This window comes from Halichoerus grypus, chromosome 15 (genome assembly GCF_964656455.1).
Source record: "Halichoerus grypus chromosome 15, mHalGry1.hap1.1, whole genome shotgun sequence".
Taxonomy (NCBI): Eukaryota; Metazoa; Chordata; class Mammalia; order Carnivora; family Phocidae; genus Halichoerus; species Halichoerus grypus.
The window spans coordinates 25,774,469-25,795,969 of record NC_135726.1 but is presented as its reverse complement, the minus strand read 5'-3'; the positions used below and the strand labels follow the sequence as shown (position 1 = coordinate 25,795,969).

Genomic DNA, 21,501 nt, shown 5'->3' with positions numbered 1-21,501 from the left:
CTGTTTTGAAAAACTCTACCCTCAATCTAATTGTGTTTCTTTATAAAAGAGATTCTTTCTCTCTGGCCCTTAAGACCATCTTGTTTCTGGTGTACTATGGTTTCATTAAAGTGAATTGAAGTATATGAATTTATTTTTATTTATTCTGTTTAGAATAGGTTATGCTCCCTGGTTTTCTGTATTTATATTTTCTTATAGACTCTGGAACTATCTCACACATTATCTTCTCAAATATTGCTGCGTCTTCAGGCTCTCTATTCTTTACTTTCGGGATTCCAAATAGATATGTTAGACTTTCTCATTCTATCCTTCATATCTCTCATTATCACTTTCTTTTTTTTCTTCACCTGAACATAGACTTTATTTATTTAAATAAATTAAATTACAGTTGACATACAATATTATATTAGTTTCAGTGTACAACATAGTGATTCAATAATTCTATACATTACCTAGTGCTCATCACTCTAAGTGTACTCTTAATCCCCTTCACCTGTTTCACCTGAGTCTGTTTCGGGTGGGGGGTTGTTCATATGTTTTGTTTTTTAGATTCTACATATAAGTAAAATTGTATGGTATTTGTCTTGTCTGACTTATTTCACTTAGCATAATACCCTTTAAATCCATTCATGTTGTCACAAATGGCAAGATTTCATTCTTTTTTATGGCTGAGTAATGTTCCATAATAAATAAATAAATAAATAAATATATATATATATATATATATATATATATATATATATACCATATCTTATTTATTCACTCATCTACCAGTGGATACTTGGGTTGCTTCCATATTTTGGCTATTGTAAATGATGCTTCAGTGAACATAGGGGTACATATATCTTTTTAAATTAGTGTTTGCAATTTCTTCAGGTAAATAGCAGTGGAATTACTGGATTGTATGGTATTTCTATTTTTAGTTTGTTGAGGAGATGCCATACTGTTTTCCACAGTGGCTGTACCAATTTACATTCTCATAAAAAATGCATGAGTGTTCCCTTTCCTCCACATCCTCACCAACACCTGTCATTTCTTGACTTTTTGATTCTAGCCATTCTGACAGGTGTGAGGTGATATCTCATTGTAGTTTTGATTTGCATTTCCCTGATTATTAATGATGTTGAGCATGTTTTCATGTGTCTTTTGGCCATCTGTATACTTTCTTTGGAAAAATGTCCATTCAGGTCCACTGCCCATTTTTAAATTGGATTGTTTGGGGTTTTTTGGTGTTGAATTCTATCAGTTCTTCATGTATTTTGGTTATTAACCCCCATCAGATATATAATTTGCAAACGTCTCCTATTCATTTGCCTTTTCATTTTCTTGACGATCTCCTTTGCTGTGCAAAAGCTTTTTAGTTTGATGTAGTCCCAGTCGTTCATTTTTGCTTCTGTTGCACTTGCCAGATGAAATGGAGCCAAAAGAGATATTGCTAAGGCCAATGCCCAAGAGTTTTCTGCCTATCTTTTCTTCTAGGAGTTTTATGATTTCAGGTCTTACATTTAGGTCTTTAGTCCATTTTGAGTTTATTTTTGTATATGGTATAAGAATGTAGCTTTTGCATGTGGCTTTCCAGTTTTCCCAACACCATATATTAAAGAGACTATCTTTATTTCGTTGTATACTTTTGCCTCCTTTGTCATAGATTAACTGACCATATAAGCATGGCTTTATTTCTAGACTCTGTATTCTGTTCTGTTGATCTATGTATCTATTTTTGTGCAAATACCATACTGTTTTGGTTACTATTGCTTTGTAGTATATTTTGAAATCTGGGCTTGTGATACCTCCAGCTTTGTTCTTATTTCTCAAGATTGCTTTGGCTTTTTGGGGTCTTTTGTGCTTCCATACAAATTTTAGGATTATTTGTTCTAGTTCTGTGAAAAATACTATTGGTATTTTGATAGGGATTGCATTGAATCTGTAGATTGCTTTGGGGGGTATGGACATTTACAATATTAATTCTTCCAATCCATGATTATGTTATATCTTTCCATTTATTTGTATAATCTTCAATTTACTTCATCAATGTCTTATAGTTTTCAGAGTATTAATCTTTCACCTCCTTGATTAAACTTATTCCTAGGTATTTTATTCTTTCAGATGTAATTTTAAATGGGATTATTTTGTTCATTTCTTTCTGGTAGTTTGTTATTCGTGTATAGAAATGCAACAGACTTCTGTATATTAATTTTGTATCCTGCAACTTAATTCATTTTAGTTCTAATAGTTTTTTGGTGGAGTCTTTAGGGTTTTCTTTTTTTAAGAAAAGAGAGAGAGAGAGCATGAGCAAGAGGAGGGGCAGTGGGGAAGGGAGAAGGAGAAAGAGAATCTCAAGCAGACTCTGTGCTGAGCATGGAGCCAGGCTCGATCTCATGACCCTGAGATCATGACCTGAGTTGAAACCAAGAGTTGGACACTTAACTGACTGAGCCACCCAGGCACCCCTGGAGCCTTTAGGGTTTTCTATATATAGTGTCATGCTGAAAGCAAATAGTGATGGTTTTACTTCTTCCTTACTAATTTGGATGTCTTTATTTTCTTTTTCTTGTCTGATTGCTGTGGCTAGGACTTCTAGTACTATGTTGAATAAAAGTGACAAGAATGTTGACAAGACTGTACATTCTTGTCTTGCTCCTAATTTTAGAGTTCCTGATTTTAGAAAAGCTCTCAGCTTTTCACCATTGAGTATGATGTTAGTTGTGGGTTTGTCATATATGGCTTTTATTGTGTTGAGCTATGTTCCCTCTATACTCACTTTGTTGAGAGTTTTTCTCATGAATGGAGTTTGAACTTTGTCAAGTGCTTTTTCTGCATCTACTGAGATAATCATATGATTTTTATCCTTCATTTTTGTTACTGTGGTATATCACATTGATTGATTTGTTGATATTGAACTCTTGCATCCCTGAAATAAATCCCACTTGATCATGGTTAGTGATCCTTTCAGTGTATTGTTGGATTCAGTTTGATAATATCTTGTTGAAGATTTTTGCATCTATGTTCATCAGGGATATTTGCCTGTAATTTTTTTTGTAGTATTTTTGTTTATTTTTGGTATCACGGGAATGCTGGCCTCATAGAATGAATTTGGAAGTATTCCTCCTCTTCCATTTTTTAAAAAGATTTTATTTATATGTCAGAGAGAGGGAGAGAGCACAAGCAGGGGGAGCGGCAGGCAGAGCAAGTAGAGGGAGAAGTAGGCTCCCAGCTGAGCAGGGAGCCCAATGTGGGACTCGATCCCAGGACCCTGGGATCATGACCTGAGCTGAAGGCAGACACTTAACTGACTGAACCACCCAGGAGTCCCAACTTTTTGGAATAGTTTGAGAAGGATAGGTATTAACCCTTCTTTATTTATTTTTATTTTATTTTATTTATTTATTTGAGAGAGAGAGAGCACAAGTGGGAGGAGGGACAGAGGGAGAGGGAGAGAGAATCTCAAGCAGGCTCCATGTTCAGTGCAGACCCCTATGTGGGGCTCGATCTCAGGACCCTGAGATCATGACCTGAGCTAAAACCAAGAGTCAGATGCCTAACGAACTGAGCCACTCAGGCGCCCCAGGTATTAACTCTTCTTTAAATGTTTGGCAGAATTCACCTGTGAAGCCATCTGGTCCTTGACTTTTGTTTGTTGGAAGTTTTTGATTACTGCATCAGTTCTATTACTAGTAATTGATATGTTCGCATTTTCTTTCTGATTCAGTCTTAGAAGATTTTGTGTTTCTAGGAATGTATCCATTCTAGTTTGCCCAATTTGTTGGTGTATAATTTTTCATATTAGTCTTTTATAATCTTTTGTATTTCTGTGATGTCAGTTGTAACTTCTGCTACACAAAGTGGCTTGCCTTCCCATGTGCCTTCAGAATGATTGTTAGTTTCTTGTTCTTAATCGATGGGTATCCTATGGGTCTAAATCGGACATACTTTCTTCCAGAGTTTGCTTCTGTATCTAGTCACCAGAGGGCATCGCTATCAGGGACTGAGGCTTGGCTTCACACTCTTTCCACTAGTCCAGAATTTAGACAGCTGTGCTGCTGAAGCCCCTGCCCTAAGGCAACAATTCCTCTCCCAGCTCTGAGAACTCCGGCCTCAGCCCACTTTTCTTGGAGTCATCTCCTTTAGTGTGTAAGAGCAGAGATAACTTGAAGGGTGTGTCCTCTGTACTGTTTTGCAGCTAGAAGGCTCTTCAGACCACCTAGTCTGCAGCGATGCTCAAAGCCAAAAGGGACTGAGCTTTACAACAAGCCACACTTTAGAAACTGGCCGAAGAGATTCCCAGTAGAGGAAAATATAATTTCCAGGTAGTCATTGTTGTACTCCCTCGTTCACTTTTGGATTGTCTTGTTGCTGTTGTTTGGATTTATTCATTTGGATTTTTGGCTGCTTACTGGAACTCATCGCACGCTCAGAGCCACTTATCCCACAATAAGTGAATCACATTTAAGTCCTTTCCACTCTCTTTCTAAGTTACAGTATTTATGCTTTTATCTTTCACCACTATTTTTATACGTCACGGAACCTCTTCACTATCCCCTCATTTTGCGAATTGGAGCTGTTAACACCACACAGTCCTACTATTCCCGCAGGCCCGGGGGTGGACCTGTGACCTTAGCCAGGCCCCGTAGACCCTCCCGCCCCTGGAATTTGATTCTTGAGCCAAAGGACCGAAAAACCGAAACAGCTGGGGCCGCCACGCCAGGCCAACAGCAGGCCCTGCTGGCTCTTCCTTCCTGTCCTGGCTTCCCCGAGACCGGGCTCTTCTGTCAACGAGCTCATGTGCCCCCTGCAGAGCTCTCTACTATGTAAGAGTCAGGCGCTGTTTCTGTTGCTTCTGACCAACGAAAACTTGACCACTCCATTGGCTGAGGGCTCGGAGTTATCTTTTATGCCTAAGAATTGTCATCGCCTGTCTGATGAGTGACTATTGCCGAATAAGGTCTCTTCAACGATAAGAACAACTGCACTCACTGAAAAGCAGTGATATTTCCCCACGGAAGTCCGTGACTGGGTGACACATGTTATATAGCAGTTCTGCAGCAATATCCCTTACGACCAAAGTCAAAACTTTCTGAAATTTTTATCTGTTTTTTTTTTTTTTAGATTTTATTTGTTTATCTGAGAGAGAGAAAGCATGAGTAGAAAGGGTGGATGCGGGGAGAGGGAGAAACAAACTCCCTGCTGAGCACGGTGCCTGATGCGGGGCTCAATCCCAGGACCCTGGGATCATTATTTGAGCCGAAGGCAGATGCTTAATGACTGAGCCACCCAGGTGCCCTGAAAGCAAGGTCTTGAAGAGATATTTGCACACCCATGTTCACAGCAGCACTGTTCATAATATACAAGAGGTAGAAGCAGCCCCAAATCCATCAAGAGATAAATGGATAAAGAATACACGGTGTATATATAAACAATGGAATATTATTCAGCCTTAAAAAGGCAAGAAATTCTGACACATGCTACCACATGGATGAATCTTGAATACATGATGTTAAATGAAATAAGCCAGTCACAAAAAGATAATTATAGTATGATTCCATTTATATGACATGCCTAGAGTAGTCAAATTCATAGAAGTAAATAGAACGGTGGTTACAGGGGTGGGGTGGGGAGTTACTGTTCAATGGGGACAGTTTCAATTTTGTAAAATGTGAAAGTTCTGGGGATCTGAACTATACACTTAGAAATGGTTAGGATGGGGGGCACCTGGGTGGCTCAGTCAGTTATGTGTCCAGCCCTTGGTTTCGGCTCAGGTCACAACCTGGCAGTCGTGGGATCAAGACCCATGTCGGGCTCTGCATCAGCTCAGAATCTGCTTCAGATTCTCTCTCCCTCTCCCTCCTGCCCACTCACTCTCTCTCTCTCAAATAAAAGATAAAATCTTTTTAAAAAGAGAGAAATGGTTAACATGATAAATTGTTATGTGTTTCTTATAATAAAAAAAGAAATTAACATCATAGGTGCAGGCAGTATGTGATGTGGTCCAGGCAGGCAGTCCCTTCTGCATCACCCATCCCAAGATCAACACAATGACCTCTGATGTTTTTTACACTTTTACGACAAATCACACACATCCATAAACAATATGCAGCATTGTCTGTGTTTTTAAAACAGTCTTACACCATACCTGACAGTCTGCTGCTTGCTCTTTCACTCAACATGATTTCAAGATTTAGTCCATTCATTTTAATTGCTGTCAAGTGTTCTAGCCTATGAATATGCCTCAATTTATTTATTCATTCACCTGCTGATGGACATTTGAATTGTGCCCAATTTTTATTTTATTTTTTTATTATTATGTTAATCACCATACATTACATCATTAGTTTTTGATGTAGTGTTCCATGATTCATTGTTTGCATATAACACCCAGTGCTCCATGCAGAACGTGCCCTCTTTAATACCCATCACCAGGCTAACCTATCCTCCCACCCCCCCTCCCCTCTAGAAACCTCAGTTTGTTTTTCAGAGTCCATCGTCTCTCATGGTTCATCTCCCACACCGATTTCCACCCCTTCATTCTTCCCCTCCTGCTATCTTCTTTTTTTTTTTTTAACATATAATGTATTATTTGTTTCAGAGGTACAGATCTGTGATTCATCAGTCTTACACAATTCACAGCGCTCACCATAGCACATACCCTCCCCAGTGTCTATCACCCAGCCATCCCATCCCTCCCACCCCAACCCCCACTCCAGCAACCTTCAGTTTGTTTCCTGAGATTAAGAATTCCTCATATCAGTGAGGTCATATGATTCATGTCTTTCTCTGATTGACTTATTTTGCTCAGCATAACACCCTCCAGTTCCATCCACATTTGTGCAAATGGCAAGATTTCATTCCTTTTTAATTGTGCCCAATTTTTAAAATACTAACAAATAATCCAGCAGAAACTGTTCTTGTACAGGTCTCCATATGCAAGCATAAAGGATTTTCTTTGTGTTTCGTAGAACTAACCCACTACACTAAAGAAACATCATTGCTTGACTGCGCTGAGCGAATGTTACCATTAGTTTTCCTGGGAGGAACTTTTCCTCCACATAAAATAAATCAACTTGTCACATTTCTTATTGTCAATGACCAAAGCCCCAGAGGAAATGGAAAATGTGACCAAAATATGCTTTGTTGGGGCTCTGGGATCCCCTACAGCAAGAATCTAATCCAGCAGCACAGCTCTATCTTGCCCCCGCCTTCTCCGCTGGGGGAGATTTGCAGCTTCCATGAGTCTGAGGCACATGGCATCCAGCCACAGGCTGGCGCTTTACAAAGGACAAAAACTGCCCTTTTTCCAAGGATCCCCTTGCAAATTGTATTGACGTCTTCGAGGTCTGCTTTTTTCTAATACAGACGGCTGTGCTCAAGGCCACCTGTGCCTTTAAGAACAAATTCTGCCTGGACAGGACTCATCAGCCAGTGCATAGGAGGGGGTGCAACTCAATGCCGGGAACCCCAAAAGGCCTGGCCATCTATTGTTGAAGGAAAAAGGCAAGTTACAAAACAGGGTGTAGAGTGTGAGCTCATTTCTGGTTTTGGTTTTTTTAAAGTACATTATAGAAAATGTCTGACAGACCACATCCACACCCCTGAGGAGTAGATTAGGAAGGCGGGGGTGGTGGAGAGGAGATAAGAATCTTTTGCTTTGGGCTTCATTTAATTGTGTACTTTCTCTTGAATAAGCACAGTTACCCTTATAGAGTAAGGGACATTTACCGAACACAGGCTGAGGTCCTTCCAGCCCTTCTGTGGAGCTCAAAGGAGCAGAGTTAATTTTAAAAACATTCTATTATAAATAATTAACAAAGACTATTGTACTTCAAAAACTACATCATATCTTTAATATTTATTGGCCAATAAGCACTTACTGAATAAGAGTTAGAACAAGAAGATCTTTTTTCTTTGGAACAAAATGTGATGTATCTAAACCAGCCAATTAACTAATTAAGGAAGGGTTCCAAATGTCCCTCACTATAAAATAAAGCAGCTTAAGAGACTGTCAGACTGCCTGTTAAGATACTCTGCCTCATTGCTGAAATTGACATCCTGGATTCATCCACATCACCTTACTGAGACAGACAGGACAGGAAATTTGGGGCAACAAGTATCTCAACTGACAGTTGCATGAGATGGCACAAAAGCAAGAAGAGTGTCACAATCATGGCCTAAGTCCCACGCATGGCCCTCGAAGTCCTCCCCAGAGCAGGCTTACCCCCAGCCTCCTAGTCTGCCCCCAACCCCTCCACTATCTCCCACGGATCCTGTCCCCACGGATCCTGGTCTCCTTCCCTCCTCCGTCCATCCTGCACATTCTGCCAATCATCTGACTTGCTGCTTTGCCTCGGTCTCCCCTCCCTGCCCACAGACAAGAAGCCCCCAGCATGGTCACAAACTCCTATGCCATTAGGCTCCTGGCAACCTCTCAAGCCTCATCCTATCACTCCCTGCTCGGGCACCCACGTCACCAAATCCCCTGTGTGAGCAGTGCCCCAGGCAATGTCCCACCCACCCTCATCCAGGAAGGCCCCCCTTATCCTGCTGCCACCCTGTCCCTAACTCTGGTGAATTCTATATATATATATTTTAATATATAGTCCTTAAGACTCAAATTCCACCTTCACCACTTAAAACATCTACATTAGTAATCAATATGTGAGATATGTCATTATATTATTAGCTCATCTGATTCTCACAACCAATCTGAGCAGCAGGTCCTGTGGTTATTGCATTTTACAGATGAAGAAACTGAGGCTCCAAAGGGTTAAGACTCTGAACTCAGGTCTCTGTCACTCTGAGTCCTGGGGTCCTATCCACTGAGCCACTTGAGAATCACGTGTGGATGTGTGTGTGCTCTGCACGGAAACTTGAGATTCCTGAAGGGAGAGACTCTGTCTTGTTTGCCTTTATCTTCCCAAGGTGTAGCACAGGGCATGGCCCCAAAACACAAGGCAGGGAGGGAAAGAAGAGGAGAGGGAACACGTCTTTGGGGAGTTGAATTAGGCAGAATTGGGCACCAGCATCTCTGAGCATTCACTTCTTCATTCATCCCACACATGTTCCTTGAGCAGTTGCTCTCTGCTGGACACAGCCCTAGATGCATGAACCAAATAAAGTCCCAGCCTGCTGAGCTCACCTTTAGGTAGTAAAAGTAAGAATAAATAAAACCCCATACAGAAAAAATATAATGTCCACGGTAAGTGCTAGGAAGAAAACACAAAGCAGGTGCAACAGGGTGTTGTGTGCTTTTCTGGAGGGAGCAGTCAGGGAAGGAGGCTGCTGTATGGGAGGGAGTCGACGGTAGGGTTGCACTCATGGCCCAATGCACCACCAGTGCGGTGGTATGAAGCCAGTTAGGGAGCTGCTGGAGCAACCTGAGGGGGATGGCCCAGGCTCAGACCAGGGAGGGAAAAGTGGGTTCAAGAGAGAAATGCTGGGGCGCCTGGGTGGCTCAGTTGGTTAAGCGACTGCCTTCGGCTCAGGTCATGATCCTGGAGTCCCTGGATCGAGTCCCGCATCGGGCTCCCTGCTCGGCGGGGGGTCTGCTTCTCCCTCTGACCCTAACCCCTCTCATGCTCTCTGTCTCTCATTCTCTCTCTCTCAAATAAATAGATAAAATCTTTAAAAAAAAAAAAAAGAGAGAAATGCTGGGATTGGAGATATACTTCAAAGGTATCACAGTTAAACACAAACTTGGCCTCATTCTCCACCATCGCACACTCATGGTGGAGGAGGGGGACCATTTTCACTTAATAATGTCTTTGATGAAGCCATTTAAATTATTTTATTAAATCTTGACCTTTGAGTACATGGCTTTTTTTTTTTTTTAAAGATTTTATTTATTTATTCATGAGAGACAGAGAGAGAGAGGCAGAGGGAGAAGCAGGCTCCCAAGGAGCAGAGAGCCCGATGTGGGACTCGATCCCAGGACCCTGGGATCATGACCTGAGCCGAAGGCAGACGCTTAACCATCTGAGCCACCCAGGCGCCCGAGTACATGGCTTTTTAAAGATTCTGCTTGATGAACTATGAACTAGGAAGTAAGCATAAAACATGTCTTCTGTAAACCGAGGGACAGTGGTTATGCAGAGGAAAAGCATTTTGTGATTGAACTGCCGGCCAACTAGCCCCTTTATCTACACTGTAACATCACTTGTACTTGAAAGAATGATTTACAAACTGTGATTATTCAGACTTAAGTATTTGACAGACATTTTCTTGAAAAGGAATGAAGGAAAGCTGTCAAGTCAAGGAAAACAACAAATATTTGTGGGCAATGATGAAATTTGAGCTTTCAGGTAAAATTAGCATTTGGAAAACTTGTATCGATTTCTGTGAGGTAGACAGCTTCCAGGTACTTAAATGAGATGGGCAGTGATATTAACAAACATGATTTTTACAATTTATATAATGAAAACATTGGGAAAATCTGTACAACTCAATGAACCAATATTTTCTAAATGACCCAAACATGATGTTACAAAATCATGCATGAATAAAAGATCCATTCAAAGAGCAAGTGGACCAATGGATTTTAATATAACAGAGTAAAAAACAAAATCATTGATATGGTTTCAGGTTCCACACTGCGATTAACCTTTAAGGAAAAATTATCAGTTGTCAAGTTTGAGTGTAGTATCAAAGAAGGATACCTACAATTATCTAAAAAGGCCATTAAAATATCCTACTTTTTCCAACTACCTATATGTGGGGGCCAAATGTTCTTCATATACTTCAACTAAAATAACATAGTGAAGTAGATTGAATGCAAAGGGAGATATGAGAATTCAGTTGTCTTCTACTGAGCTAGATATTAAAGATGTTTACCAATAAATGTACAACAATGCCACTCTTTTCCCAAATATTTCTTGTTCTGGGAAAAAAATTTTTTTTCAAATAATGTGCTATGTCAATATATAATTGGTTTATTATTTTTAAAAAATTAAAATTTAAAAGTTTTTGAACTTGTTTTAATTTCTAATAGGTGGTTTATTTTTGGTAGGTATACTCTATATAAACGAAAGCTCTTTGGAGTCCCCAATAATTCTCATAGAGTAAAAGGGTTCTGAGGCCAAAAAGTTTGAGAACCACTTGTTTACAACAATAATTTGTGTTTAGATCTTTTATGGGAATGCCCCGTTAGAAGACTGACCTCGGGACCTTTGCACTTGCTCCCTTTGACTGTGTCAATTATCGCGTCCAGTGTTGGTGAAAAAGGGGTAAGTTTGGAGAAGCCTTCTCCATCACCTCCCCTTTTCTGACATGAGCAATTGGCCTTTTCTCTAACCTAAATACTGTCCTGAATCATCTCTACAGAAAATCTGGATGGCTGTTGTTCAGGTCTTAGTTTAAATGTCACTTCCTCAGGGAGACTTTGCCTGAACCTCTCCCTCCCCTACTCCACCCCCCAGAGGAGCAATAGGCTCTCATGGTACCCCGTATCCCTCATAGCACTTAACACTGGGAGATTGTAGAGTTACTTCTGAGAGTGTTAGTTTCATTTCAGCCTCCCCCATTCAAGGTAGCTCCAAGAGGCTAGTTGCCTTATCTTTTTGTTCATGGCTGGATCCTGAATTTCTAGGACATTTGTTCAAAGAATGAATAAATGAAAATGGGTGTTCATCTACATGTGGACCAGCTGAAGCTATGGGTTGTGGGCTTTGCAACTGTGCTTACGGGCATGCAGTGTGGAAGCATGGATGGATACTTAAAAAAAAATCAGACCACAGCAAGCTTCATTACAGAATTTATTTTCCAGAGCATCTGTAGACAAGATATTGCTGTGTTGAGTGAGAGAGACAGGAAGAGGTGGGGGTGTGCCTTAGATCATCAGACTCTCCACCCCTCCCCTTCTTTTGCTCCTGACAAATGACCCCATTGAAGGGAAGAGTAGAAGGACCAAAGAAAGAACTAGGCCACGTTCTTTGTAGATCTCTGTTCAGGCCCTCCTCTACAGGGAGAAGGCAGAGTGCAAATAAGGATTTTTGTCTTATATGGATTTGGAAAATGTGCAATTCAGAGAGGCCTAGGGTGGATTCCGTGGCAGACCCAGAAAATAAGTTTTAATGATGAGGAAAGAAGGAAATGATTGTCAAAATATGAATTCATTAAAGCAGATTCCCTAGGGGCCTGTTTTGGAAGCAAAGGTAATTAAGCTTAACTTTTAAAGGTCAGTTTTAACCAGCTCATGAGGCAAATGGCAACAGTGACATCAGACATCATCCTGGTCCTCTGTATCTATGGCAACTGAATTTCTGAGCTGTGATTAAACATAAAACTAGAACTACTGCATGAGTCCCAGCACCAGCCCCAAATAAGTGTATGAGCAAGTGGCAAACTTGACGCATCTCTTGAAATGTTCTGGCCATTGACTGGGAAAACAAGCAATAGAATCTGGTGTTAAAGCTGCCTGCTAAAGAAGCCAGGTCATCAGCCCCTACCCTCCTCTGGGACCTTGGATAAGAGGAAGATCACCCTCAAATCCATTGCTTTTCATTCATGTATTGGTCTTTAGTTGGGGAGTAAAGGTAGCAGAGGAAGGTGATTACTTAGGCATTTTAATTTTTAAAAAAACTTTTTTTCCTAATCATAGAAATGACTTAAAAAGAAACCAATTCATATTTATTGTAGGAAATTTCTAATATCCAGATGAATGTCAAGAAGAAAAAGTACCTGAAATCTCAACTGGGGTATTTCTTTCCTTTTTTCTGCATGTGCATTTATTTCATAAAATTAGAATTAATAATCCCCATGTCATTATTCATTGAAATATTTCAAATATGTTAAGATTAACAGTGGCATAAAATTCTGTCATGTAAACCAACTATAAATTATTTTTAAGCTTTGCCTCATTTGTTCCTAAGATTAATTAAAGTGTAATTTTTTTTATTTTTAAAGATTTTATTTATTTATTTGACAGTGAGAGACACAGCAAGAGAGGGAACACAAGCAGGGGGAGTGGGAGAGGGAGAAGCAGGCTTCCTGCCGAGCAGGGAGCCTGATGCGGCGCTCGATCCCAGGACCCTGGGATCATAACCTGAGCCGAAGGCAGCCGCTTAACCCACTGAGCCACCCAGGCGCCCTGAAGTGTAATTCTTATACTTTGCATTTTTACAGCCATGAGCATGTCCTGTGCAGGCAATCCTGCCCCTCGCTTAGGAGGTGGGGTTCCTGGTATCTGCTGTGTTGGTCTCACCCCACTTTGGGTCCTCAGCGGAAGCTGGAATGAGGTAGTCCCATTTTAGTCTCCTATTTCTTACATAACAACAAAGTGCAGGAATAACCAAGCAAAACAGATAGAACTACAACAGTGGAGGTAGACTTTCACCCACTTAAGTCAGTCCTTGTCGGACTAGACAGTGGGGAAAAGGTAAGAAAATTATAGATAATAATATAATTAATGATTATTTAAGTATAGTATTTTTAATCATAAAAATTATATACACTAACACTATATTAGTAATAATACGTGTTTATTAATAAACTAAAAGAACAATATAATCAGTAACTAAATATTCTAAATTGCATCCCTTGAAATTATTTTCAAGTATGAATGGAACAATTTTATAAAAATGAACCCAAAGGAAAACTCATTATATATAATGAATTAGAAATAGTACAAATCACAATCTCTGATCATAACACCATAAACCTAGAAATAAGTTAAAAAGTAGAAGCAAAACATCAACCATTTGAGAATGTCAGGACTTTCTATCAAATTACCGTTGGACAAAGAATAAAGTTATAGACTCTTTGGGAAATAATGCTGACGGAAACATCACCTTCAAAACCCATGGCTAGAGCTGCACTCAGAGGAAAATGGGTAGTCTTAACCATGCTCCTTACTGAATAAGAAAGAAATCTAAAATGCAGCAGGCAACCTAGTTTGCCCAAGAAGCAGGGACGAGGAATGTGGGTTTTCCTCTGGGGGTTCCCTGGAAGAGGTGCCCCTTTACTAACCTCCCCCAGAGTCAAAGCTCTAGTCCAGCAAAACACGCCAAGAGGCAAACCAATAAATATCACAACTCCAAGGCTTATTCAGAGCTCAGTAAAGTAGACATTAGTGTTTTGTCAGTTTCTTCTTAAGTATATTGAGATATAATTCACATACCATGCAATTCACCCACCCAAAGTTTAAAATTCAGTGGCTTTTAGCATATTCACAGATTTGTGCACCCACCACCACAATCAATTTTAGAACATTTTCATTACCATTAAAAAAACAAAAACTATACACTTTGGTAGTCACTCTCCGTTTCTCCCCAACAACCCCCGCCCGAGAGCCTGGCAGCCTCTGTCTCTGGATTTGTCTATTCTGGGCATTTCATATAAATAGAACCATTCAATATGTGGGGGGAGAGGGAATGGGGAGTGACCGCTTAACGGGTACAGGAGTGATAAGAAAGCTCTGGAATGCAATGCTTCCAACTAGGTGGAGCTAAGTGGTTGCATGACACTGTGAATCTATTGAATGCCAGTGAATCATACTTTATTTATTTATTTTTAAGATCTTATTTATTATTAGAGACAGAGCATGAGCAGGGAGAGGGGCAGAAGGAGAGAGGCAAGCAGACTTCCCGCTGAGCAGAGAGCCCGATGTGGGGCTTGACCCCAGGACTCTGGGATCATGACCTGAGCCGAAGGCAGACGCTAAACCGACTGAGCCACCCAGGTGCCCCCTGAATCATACTTTAAAATGGTTAAAATGGTCAAGTTGGTATTATGTGTACTTTACTACAATAGTAATTTAAAAAATCTAAATCTGTTATTTGTGAAGTCATTGGACAGGATCATATCTAATTTAAGAATGAGTCATGAATATTTAAGTGACTTATTTTTTGTCACATTGTATTAAGAGAAACAACAAATACTACCAGCGAATTATCACCCGAAACAACAAATATTGAAGCGTATTTAACTGAAACAAGGAGTTTAGGCATTTTGTTTCTTCAACAGCAAGGTACAATAATTTTAACAAAACAAACATATGGAGTTGAAAACTGTTTTTACTATAAATATGAAATATGCTGTTGTTGTATTTCCATAGACCGAGCTATCTGAGTGATCGGGAAAGGCTTGGAACGTTAGGTTATGAGGCTGGCTTCCCCCTGCTCCTTCTCTTTATGTACAGATTAGGGAAGGAAGATAATCCTCCAGCTTCTTCAAGTCCCGGGAGATTTCTCACTTCGGCATGGACATAACAATCTATTGCTTCTGTGGTTGCTGCCCCATCTCTTCCCTCATCCCCCCCACCCCGCCCCGGGGACTGCCTGGCTCAGCCAGCGAACACGGGGCAAATCATCTCCCCCAGAGGCTGTCTCATCCTGAAGGCAATAAGGCTCAAAGAAATGGCATCAAATTCTAGAGCAAATTCAAGGCACCTGCCATGGTTGTGCCAAATGTCCTTCTGTTTCCAGGTGAGGGAACATGACAGTCAGTTTCTGAATGGTTTGGGATTTTAGGAATAAAATTATTCAAGAACACTGCAACTGAGCACACGTGGTTTGTGAGGTAGGCTGCACATTGGAATCATCTGGGGGCTTTCAAAAACCTCCATGCCCTCCATGGTCCCACCCCAGACCAACGGAGTCAGAGGCTGAGGGGACTTGGCTCCCCAGGTGGTCCTGATGCACAGAGGAGGCTGGATGTAAGGGCCCGAGAAGCCTGACAAGAAGCTGCAAATACCTTCAGCTGCCAGCACTGAGGCTGCTCAACTTTGCTGGAATAAACCTGTAGGAGGAACAGAAGTCCCGCTCCCAAAGGAGCCCTCCAGTGGTTCTGCTGGGAAAGCTCTGGGCGCCCTGAGCAGGTGGAGAACACACAGGGGAGCCTGGCTTCCATGCACACCCTCACCTGCTCAGCATTCATTTGTTCACTCGTGCATTCACTCAACATTCCTTAGGCTCCCCCCTGGGCTGGGCCCTGGGGAAACCAAGCCAGAAGGAAGCCTGGTGTCCCCCCCCTCAGAAAGCTCGGAGTCTGGCAACTGAGTACAAAAAGTGCTGGGCTTCGAGGAGCCTTCGCGGGAAGGAGCACGTCACCTAGGTCACCTAGGCAGGAGGAGGGAGCACCGTGAAGACAACTTTCTGAAGGAGAGGACAATTGACTGGGACCAGGTAGGAGGCAAGTGCTACACTTCCGAGATAATAGCCGCAAACCCCCCTGTGAATGTGGTTCTCAGCCAGGGCTGCTCCTGGAACCCCACCCTCCCACCCCCCGGGAGCTTCTAAGCATGTTCACCTCTGGTCCCACCTCCAGAGGCTCTGGTTTCATTAGTCTGCGGTGGGGACTGGGCATTTGTATATTTTATAAATGTCATCATTTTTTATTGAGGTGACTTTCACATAACACAAAATTAACCATTTTAAAGCGAACAATTCAGTGGCATTTAGGACATTCACACTGTCATGCAGCCACCACCTCTATTTGGCTCCAGAACATTTTCATCACCCTAAAATAAAACCCTGTATGCGTTAAACAGTCACTCCCCGTTTCCCCTCCCCCCAGCCCCTGGCAACCATAAATCTGCTTTCCATCTTTATGGATTTAACTATTCTGGATAGTTCACATAAAAGGAATCATACAAAATGGGACCTTTTATATCTGTCTTCTCTCACTTAAGCATAATGTTTTCAAGGTTCATGCACATTGTAGCAGGCGTCAACACTTCATTCCTTCTTATGACTGAATAATATTCCATCATACGGATATTCTAAAATTTGTTCATCCACTCACCCGTCAACGGACATGTGGCTTGTTTCCACTGCGTGGCTATTGTGAATAGTGCTGCTATGAACATTTGTACACAAATGTTTGACATCTATTTGCAATCCTTTTGGGTATATACTCAAGTCTGTAGTTTTTAAAAGCTCCCCAAAGATTCTTTTTTTTTTTTTTAATTCAGTTAGCCATCATTAGTCTCCCCAAAGATTCTAACTTGCAGCCAAGGTTGCAAACTGCTAGTTTGGAACAGTGGTTCCCAACCTGTGGTTCTGGTTTAAAGATTTTATTTATGTATGTATTTATGTATTTATTTGAGAGAGCGCACCCAAGTGAGCACGGGCAGGAGTGGGGTGGAGGAGCAGCAGGGAAGTGAGAGGGAGGGGGAAAGAACTTCAAGCAGATTCTGCACTGAGCCCAGAGCCCAACAGGGGGCTGGATCTCACGACCCTGAGATCATGACCTGAGCTGAAACCAAGAGTCAGACGCTTAGCCGACTGAGCCACCCAGGCGCCGCTCGTTCTGGTTTAGTAGATATCCGGGCCTTGCTCTGGACAGTCTAATTTAGTGGCTCAAGGAATTTTTCTTTCTGGCCCCCTCTCCACCTTGGCATTTCCTTCCTCTGTGTTAACAGGCCAGTGTACCTATCAGCCTCAGGAGTGCCTCTGACAATGTATGTCTTTTTTATTTTATTTTATTTTATTATGTTATGTTAGTCATCATACAGTACATCATTAGTTTTTGATGTAGTGTTCCATGATTCATTGTTTGTGTATAACACCCAGTGCTCCATTCAATACGTGCCCTCTTTAATACTATCACCAGGCTAACCCATCCCCCATCCCCCTCCCCTCTAGAACCCTCAGTTTATTTCTCAGAGTCCATAGTCTCTCATGGTTCTTCTCCCCCTCTGATTCCCCCCCCCTTCATTTTTCCCTTCCTACTATCTTTTTTTTTTTTTTTAACATATAATGTATTATTTGTTTCAGAGGTACAGGTCTGTGATTCATCAGTCTTACACAATTCACAGCGCTCACCATAGCACATACCCTCCTCAATGTCCATCACCCAGCCACCCCATCCCTCCCACCCCCCACCACTCCAGCAACCTCGTTTGTTTCCTGAGATTAAGAGTCTCTTATGGTTTGTCTCCCTGTCTGGTTTCATCTTGTTTCATTTTTTCCTCCCTTCCCCTATGATCCTCTGTCTTGTTCTCAAATTCCTCATATCAGTGAGATCATATGATACTTGTCTTTCTCTGATTGACTTGTTTCACTTAGCATAATACCCTCTAGTTCCATCCACGTCGTTGCAAATGGCAAGATTTCATTTTTGATGGCTGCATAATATTCCATTGTATATATATACCAGATCTTCTTTATCCATTCATCTGTTGATGGACATCTAGGCTCTTTCCATAGTTTGGCTATTGTGGACATTGCTGCTATAAACATCCGGGTGCATGTACCCCTTCAGATCCCTACATTTGTATCTTTGGGGTAAATACCCAGTAGTGCAATTGCTGGGTCATAGGGTAGCTCTATTTTCAACTTTTTGAGGAAACTCCATACTGTTTTCCAGAGTGGTTGCACCAGCTTGCATTCCCACCAACAGTGTAGGAGGGTTCCCCTTTCTCCACATCTTTACCAACATCTGTCATTTCCTGACTTGACAATGTATGTCTTATCAAGTGCAGGAAAAACCCCTTCCCCTCCAAGAGAGGTCCCTCACTTCCCCAGCTCAGTGTCCCCAGGCTGGTTATTCTGGGGCCCACTCCAGGTGAGGCAGAGATGCTGCTCATCCTTCCTGCCTGGGCCAGCCCCTGCTCCTGACCTCCTGTGGGAGATTTTGGGTGCTCTTATCCCCCAAAAACAAATCATCACGTTTAGAGATGGTGCGGTCTGGATTGACCTTTGTGGCCCAAAGCCCTCTGACTCTGTAAGGACGTATTTGGGCTGTAGATGCCCCCACCAGTCACCTGTCTCATTCCTGGGATATCCTGGTCCGAAGCATTGGTATTTTGGTCACAGACGACCACAAATTTGTCACCAAGAATCTTTTATTTGTGTCACTAAAAGGTCCATCCTGGAGATTTTCTCCAAGCAAAGGAAGCTGCTCCAAAAGTGATCACAACCTTCAGAGACAGAAAACTGACCACTTTCAAAAACCACTTCTCCAGCTTCAAAAAAATCAGTGAAGTCCATGGGTACTGGTTATTTAGATAAACCAAAATTTTATGGGTTCTGGCACTAGTGTCCAATCCAAGGACGTCATGGGCGTCTGTGAGTATTCACAAGCATACCTGGTGTGACCTCTTGCAAGGTAAGGAGGCCTCTTTCCTCCCCTGAGAACTGGAAAACTAGGAAAGCTGACTTGTTTCCTCAATAGGAGGGGTCAAAGCGGCTCTAAAGATCTTGAGCAGTAAAAGACAAAAAATTGAAAATGCTGCTATGTCAACCAAGTCCTACTCTATAAGTCACAGAGCAAAACCAGCTTAATATATTTAATCTACGTGTTAAAATACTTATAACATTTATTTTTACTATGGGCCAAACTCTGCTCAATGCATTAACACATATTATCTCATTTAATCCTCACAACTCCCAGGTGAGGTAAAATTTATTATCTACATTTTAAAGATAAGGTGATTGAGGTCCAGAGAGGCTAATCAACTTGCCAAAGGTCACACAGCTATTCAGAAATGTTGCTGGGATGCAAGCCCGGATCTGTTTGACTTCAAAGTATGTGCTCTAAATACAAACATTCTCTTAAAAAATGTATTTTGAGAAAGGAATGACCTACTGATCTGCACAGATGCTGCACCCACTCAGAGCGGTAAGAAGGATCTAAAAAGGATATCTACTGGGCGTGTTTAAAAAATAGAACATGATGTAAGCTAAGTGCTAGACTGTGCCATCTGTGGGAGGCGAAGGACCCGATGAACATCCCTCTTTCCGAACACCTGGCCCAGCAGCAGGTGGGAGCTGTGCTGGGTGAGATCTGATCACTGGTGATGTCTCTCTTGGTCTTAGATTGCTCTTTCAAATTTAATAACTCATAAATCCATAGAGTGACATCTTTTTAGAGCTTCTATTCCACAGGGTGAGTTTATAAAACCTGATTCATTTTGGACAACACCAGTTTGTTCAGAGGCAAAGAGGATTCCCAGAGAGTGGCAGCAGAAATGGGAACACTCTTTCCTCGAGTGGGTAAGTTCTGGGCTCTGATTCCTTCCTGAGGTGACCATATACCTGTCATCACCCATCCATTGTCCAAGCAAGTCCAGCCGGGGAACAGAGTAGGTGAATATTTCCACCCAACCAAAGGCCACCCTGGCACTTGCGTGCGGTGGTCACTTCGGCCGGCAGGCGGCGATCTTGCCTGCAATATTCCACTGTAGAGGTTTCTCCGAAGGGCAGCCAGGTGTGGCCCCCCAGCAAGTTGACCAAAGAGGTTTCCACGCTGCCACGCCGAGGACTCCTTGGCAGAGAAGCTGGTATTTGCGACAGCAAAAGAGAGTGTCAGAAGCAGGTGTGCCTTCTCTGGTCTCAGATCACTGTTCTTAGAAGGAACTGCTTTTTTAAAAAAGGAAACAGAATTGCTTGCTTTTGTCGACATATTGAAAATGTTATTATTACATTCAACTAATTAAAACTTTAACTACCATCTTGGTGGGCTGGGGGTTTTTCACTGACGTCAGCCTGAATTTCCCTCATTTTCCAAGGTGGCTTCGCATTTGGACTTTTCTTTTAAATGATTTCTCAAAGTAGAGGCTGAACAGGCGGACTGGCCTTGCGGGAAAATGTGTGTCTGCAGCTGTCACCCCTCACGGGGTGGCAGCGTCTAAACGTTCTATCTGCTTCACTGAAGCTTGGGGTTCCAGCTGCCCCCCCCCGTCCCCCGCAGAATCTCACGGACAGGCTGTGGGCCCCGGAGACTGAGGAGGGCGCCTGTCTTTGTATCGGAGATCAAAGGTAAGGTTCCATTTGATAGAAATTCTCTGTTGCTGTCAAAACAAACAAAACACCTTTAAAAACCAGTAATGGCACAAAGACCCAGGGGTGTCGAGTGGCACAGAAAAGCCCCTGGGGATCACACTTCAAGACTGGCAAAGACGAAGCTCTTTACAGAAATGTGTTTAAACCGAGTTGTGGTCGGTTTGAATAGATTGACAGAAGTTAGTGTTTGTAAGCTTGAATTGTAAACGAAAGCTCAAAAAAAAACAAGCTTCAAAGGAGAAAACCGGTCATCCAAATTATTTTTGAAAAGATGATCAACCCACAAAAAGAAATACTTGGATGGAGCCTCTGCTTGTCTCACTCAGACCTTTCTCCTGGGAGAGAATTCTGTCCTCCCCTCGCTCCCCCACTGCTCGGGGGAGCCTTCTCTCCTGCCTTTGCCTTCCCCCTAACTTTGATTGAGCTCCATTTGGTTGTCTTAGAGAAAACCACAGGGGCTGTCCTTTTGTTCTGGCCCTGACAAGAGGTAAAGAACCACCACGGGTAATTTTGGAGTTGGAAAGGACAGGACTCAAGATGGTCCAACTCCCTCGTTGACAGAAGTGGGGGCCAGTGACTTGCCTGGGTGACCTTGGGTTACACAGCTGGGCTAGAAGCAGAAGATCCGATATCTAGTTAGGCATTTTTTCCATTGCGTCCCAAGTGCCTAAGCCCAGCTCGGTGGGACACTGAAAATTGCCTTGGAATGAATGTCTCATGACCAAGTCCCCCAGAGAGTTCTCTCTGGGCCATTGACAGAACTTAGTTCCCATGATGTGAAAACCAAAGG

The 21,501-nt window shown here is 42.1% G+C and overlaps 1 long non-coding RNA gene across 2 annotated transcripts in view; it reads left to right on the top strand.

Moving 5' to 3' along the window:
- Positions 1–3,985: 3,985 nt before the first annotated feature.
- Positions 3,986–21,501, top strand: part of LOC144380312 (uncharacterized) — a 33,430-nt gene continuing 15,914 nt past the window's right edge. The window contains exons 1-2 of one of the 2 annotated variants that reach the window (XR_013444398.1): positions 3,986–4,307; positions 18,792–20,687. This is a non-coding gene — a long non-coding RNA (uncharacterized LOC144380312). Of the gene's footprint in view, positions 4,308–16,060; positions 16,110–18,791; positions 20,688–21,501 lie in introns of those variants that run through there. The other variant, XR_013444399.1, reaches the window with a different exon arrangement.